Here is a 6,000-nt window from a genome sequence, read left to right as displayed (position 1 = left end):
GATGGGAGAGGGGTCCTGGAGCCTCTGGCCCGCTGCTCTGCCTGGCACCGCGGTGATACAGAGGGGGAGGCCGAACCTGTGGTCCGCCGTTACCCCGGACCGCGGATGAAGAGCTTGAGGTAAGAGGGAAGGCGACGCTTCCCCCCGTCAGTCTTTCGGCTCCCTGGAGGGAGACCTCTTGCATGTCCCTGTAGGGACAGAAAGCACTGGAGAATGGGAGGCAGGAGGAGCCTTTTCAAGTCTATTGCTTCCTGCCCTACAAGGTCAGAGGGCAACCTCCAGGTACTGCCGTCATGATGACGCTGGGGAAAAGTTGATTATAGGATAATGTTTGAAATGCTGTGTATCAAAATGTTTAACATTTTTTCCACTAGAAATCATTGGAGCATTTGCTTTGAATATCAGCCAAACACAAAAAGGTTTCTTGTGATTTGCATTATATAACTCAGACTGTATAGATATTAATTTCTCCAAATTCATGACCAATGTTAGAAGCTACTCCCAGTAATAGAAAAGTTTAAATATTAGTATATAATTCACAGTTTTATTTAATTTCCGCAATAAAAAGAAGATGGAAAATGAAACATGGGAAAAAACAACAATTATACTAAATGTTCCATTTTTCTGTCTGGGACTCATTTAGTGATTACTTTGAAGTTGGATGAGTAAAGGCTTTTTAAACATATGGCATCCATTCCTCGAGATTTTGCACAGGTAAACACTTAACTCTACAAATAAAGTTATTGAAACAAGTTCTTAAGGAAAAAAAAACTAGTGTAGATTTAGAATCCATTCTCTATTAATAAAGAAGAATTTTATAGGTACCATTAGGGAGTAATCTAACCACATAATAGTCTTTAAATCAAGGGGCCATTTAAATCTGCTTTTCTGCGTATATCACTGGCACTTTCAAAGCTGGTAGCAGCACCGCAGGGTATTGTGGATTAGCATTTCAGAGAGCGCTCTAAAAATTTAAGCACATTTATGTCAAAATCTAACATATCCTATTAATTCAGAGGCTACCGGGTGTAAGCCAACAGCTTTAAGGAATAAAATAAGAAAAGTTTGTTTTGTATTTCAGAAGTTAGAAAAACAATGAATGGGTAAAGTTCTGTCCTTTAGGCTCCATGCCCACAGACGGAGTGGGATTCACCAGTGATTTTATGCCGCGGGAATCCCGAGGGCACAATAAAAAATCCCAGATTTCCTATGCCCACTATCACTGATAAAAACAGATAATTCTGACTCCTATTTAGCAGTTTGCATTGGTCATTGCAGGTATAGCTGTCATTGATTTTAATTGGAGCTGTACCTGCAATTACCAACACTAACCACTACACAGGGGTCAGACCTATCTGCTTCTGCTCCGTATACTGTTTTGCTGGAGACAATGGATAACTGAAGAGTTGATCGACTAGGATTCAAAGCATCTGACCCCAGTCAATCAACTATTGATGGAAAACAATTAGAGATGAGCGAGCCTACTCGGCCACGCCCCTTTTTCGCCCGAGTACCGCGATTTTCCAGTACTTCCGTACTCGGGCGAAAAGATTCAGGGGGCCCCGTGGGTGAGTGGGGGGTTGCAGCGGGGAGTGGGGGGGAGAAGGAGAGAGAGAGGGCTCCCCCCTGTTTCCCGCTGCTACCCCCCGCTCCGTCACGCCTCCCCCCGCCCCCCCCCGAATCTTTGCACCCGAGTACTGAAGTACTCGAAAATCGCGGTGCTCGATCGAGTAATTACTCGAAACGAGTAGGTTCGCTCATCTCTAAAAACAATGCTTCTTCTTCAGTATGGCTCAGAATACACTGTATACAATATACACAAGACAAAAAAATGTTGGAAATATAATGTAAAAGAATACATAGTGGGGAGATATAGAGGAAACAGACGTTGTGGGGGAAATAAAACAAAATAAATGTGTGTGTGTGTGTGTGTATATATATATATATATATATATATATATATATATATATATATTTCGCATTGATGGAGCGAACAATCATGGAATAATCTAAGTAGCAATAAATAACAATGATAACATAAGACTGATAGAGTAGAAATAGAACATATTAAAATGTGACATGATAAAAGGACATAAAATAATGGTAATAAAAACAATATAAATACAAGAATAAGTATATTGCTGACCGTAATGATAATGGCATACTAGGCGAGTAATACATAGTTTGGGATTGTATGGTCAGAGACAAATGGCAACAGAGCATGTTAGGCTGAGAGTTTGGAAATAAATAGGCATGGCTATGGACACTTTTAAGCTTGAGTGAAAAATGGTGAATGATGGATTTGAATGGAATGCATAGAATGTAGGGATAAGAAAGGGGGAGGGGATTAGAGGGGAGAAAATAATAAATGAAGAAAAAAAACACATGCAACATAACATCACATGCAAGTGCCCCCACATACCACTACTGAAATAAATGCAGGACATACTGCTATCATTCTAACAGCTGTGATGGATTTACTGTGGACTTTCTGCAGTAGAAAAACCCACGGCAAATCCACATTTGGTGTGGATTTTGACAAGGATTTTGGTACCAAGTTATGCGCGCATATCCGGTATCTCTATATCCAAGAGAATACGATGATTATTTGGTAAATTTATTTAGATCTATCAACTACATTAGAGTACATCGAAGAGGAAAGAATCAAGGAATTTTAATTTTTTCCCCCAATCTGTGTCCATTTCCTCAATAAAACAGACAAATAGAAAATACAGTAGTTGCATTTTGATCCTATTATGAAAACATAAATGCTCCGTGAAAAAAAAGTCACAAAAATATTGGAAGACTATGAAAATAAAAAAAATATATATATTCAACTTTAGAATGTATTATTAGTCCAAAACACTTTTTTCACTCTTTGTACTGAAAGAGTTAATGGAATCCATCCATTAATAAGCTCATATTAAATTCTTGAAACATTATAAGACTTTCAAATCATAATCAGGATTATAGACCAATACACATTTCTTATAAATTTTCCTTGGAACAATTGTGGGACAAAGTTCAATATTTTTGATCATTATTTGTCATACTAAATGAAAAATTATTACACCTATGGCAAGCCGGGGTGAGAAAATTAATGTGCCTGTTTTGCAGATCCATGGATTGCAATAAGAGAATCCTTTCACATATTATTCCCATAAATTCACTGGTAGCCTATCTGAAACCTGTCAAATTAATTTCAAATGAAAAATCAATGCTTCATAATGGACGGATAGTGATCAAAAGGTGGATTGGGTGACAATGTTGCTCACTTCTAATGTCAAGTTCTGGAATAGCTCAGAGAATTGTACAAGACAAAGCAGTTCAGCAAAGAACTTAAGGGGAGAATATTTATCTTAAAAATTTATAGCGTATCTACAAGATATGCCATAAATGTTTAAGGGATGCAGGACCCACCTATTGTGTAGTTCACGCTAAGTGACATACTATTACGGAGCAGTGGTGGTGCCAGCTCAGGCGCCTGCATCATCAATTATGGGTGTCGGCTGTATTGTACCCCTAACAACCCACTCCAATGGCTAGGATCAGAAGAAACTCCAATCCCAACCATTTAACCCTTAGATGCAGGTCATCCATGCTGACCATGGCATCAAAGTGTTTAAAGAGAGGAAGGAGGCTCTGTTACCCCCTCTGCGTCCCTGTAATGTGATCATAGGGTGCCAATGGACTAAGAAAGGCCTCCAAGCCTGTTTGTCAGATTTACAGTAAGAGACATAATATATGCTATATACTTATATGAAAATTAGATTATTGCATGTTCAAGTGCCTTACCTGGACTTGGAAAAAAAGTTAAAACAGCAGTGTTTTTTGTAAAAAACAAATCCATTGTAAATGCTGTAAAAATGATATAAAAAAACTAAAAAACAATCAAGAGTTATAACTTTTGAAATGTGGAGATGAAATAAATGAAAAAAACAGTCATTAAGTACCAAACTAGTTTCAATCCTTAAGCTGTCCATTTTCCAAAAAGTTCCTTTTTGTTCTAAGATTTCTCTGACGGTATATCAAGGGGTTGACCATTTGTAGGATCACCAGCAATTGGCTGTAATCATTGAGGAAGCCTAGTGACAAATGCTTAGTTTCTCTGCAGCGCCACCACAGGGCAAATGAAGCATTACACATTGAACAATAAAAGAAGTGGTGCGTCTGTATGTATGTAATGCAAAATATGCTGGACCCACCAGAGCACCCAAAACTATTTGTTGCAGCGATTAAACTCTCTCTAATAGACCCAAAATCTGCAAAATTTTACCCCCTACATCCCCTTAAAATGATATAACCTAATAAGCTATTTCAAAATGGCTTTCCTAAACCCCTTTTATTAGTTTGCCTGAAAATGTACAATATCTAGGCAACAACTTTTGATTCAAGACTGAAATGTATGCAGTATTTAAGAATAAAATGCATTTGTTAAACTGGACATCAACTGTAGCGCAAACACGCTTGTCTTGAAATGAGCTTAGTAAAGAGCAAAGAGAGTCCTACTATGGAGTAAGCAGATGGAAACGATTAAATAGATGTTTTCCCTCATTAAGTTTTCTATAAAAATGTCTCAATCACAATAAAAATATAATAATTGGCAATAATTTTAAAAGGCAAGCAGAAATAAATGATTGCAAATGTAAAGAGAATCTGACATAGCAGCAATCATCCAAATGGTGGTCTGCCGGCTGGTAACACAGACGCAGTACCCTCGGAGCGGCAGTATAAACTTTGAAAATTTCACAGTATATCAAATTACTAAAAATATAATTTGCAGACGTAATGTACCATGTCTATACTGGTAAAGAAAACCCATCATGAGTGGAATGTCTATCACATGAAGTAAGAGAATTACGAATGCAGCCAATATTTAACCAACCATTATTTCAACTCTTTAACCTCTGCTACTCTCTTGGCTCCAACAATCATCCATGTTGTGCTCTTATAGCCGAAACAAAATTTTGAATTGAAATTTAAGATTCCTTTATGCAGTCTTTTAGCACCCAAGTTCTAGTGCAGTCTCTTGGTTTTATATCCAATTGGAAGAGCTGCTACCAAAAAGCCATCCCTTCAGTGAAGACCACCTCTGCAAGCACTTCTCACGGCAGTAGACTGGGTGCTTGGTTTCCAGTTGTTTCTGTACATTCAGAGCGGATTACAAATATTAGAAAGCCAGCATTGTTAAAAAAAATTAATTTGAAGTTCCTAGGTTGATATGGAACCATAATATGGAACAAATTCTTAATCCAAGACTATAGATGGCAAAGATGGGGGAAAGTATGAATGTCAAATTAACATGAAAAAGTTGTATTGCTTTGGTGCATGGCTTGTCCAAAATACTATGATATAAATGGTAGTTTTAAAGTTTGTGCCTTGGTGCTAAGATCTGTCAGGAAAAAACTTTGGGAGCAGTACTGGTCCAGAAGAAAGGGCTGTTGATACGAGCAAAAGACATGTCTCTCCAAGATAGTAGTTTTTGGGCTTGGTCAGTCGCACTCACTGATTTAGGATAATAAGGGTGTTCATAAGTATTGGTTACAGAAAACATTCTGGTTTCTTATGGCAAATTCATACAGTTTCTTTGATGTGCTGTATCAGTTCATTTCCTAAAGATATATGGATCCAGTACATGGGAGGAGACTAAAATTATCAGTACTAGAATGGTTTGATCACCTTAAAGGGTTATCCGACAATTGACATTTATCAGCTATGCATAGAATAGGCGATATAAATCTGATCAGTGGGGGTGTCACTGCTGGAACGAGGGATCCATGTCCTCCTCTCCTCCTCAATGTGGGCTCACTCCACCCCCCACAGTAAGGAGGAGATTGAATAGAGCGTCAGTCAAGCATACATTGTGCCACTCTATTCATTTTTAACAGGACGGCTAGAGATAGCTGAGCACCTGTACTTGGCTATTTCCATCCATAATGAAGAGAGGAGGGGAACATGGAACTCCTTTCATCAGGATTAGTAGGAGTTTCAGTTGGTAAG

This window comes from Eleutherodactylus coqui, chromosome 5 (assembly GCF_035609145.1).
Source record: "Eleutherodactylus coqui strain aEleCoq1 chromosome 5, aEleCoq1.hap1, whole genome shotgun sequence".
Lineage (NCBI taxonomy): Eukaryota > Metazoa > Chordata > Amphibia > Anura > Eleutherodactylidae > Eleutherodactylus > Eleutherodactylus coqui.
This window is presented reverse-complemented; position numbering follows the sequence as displayed.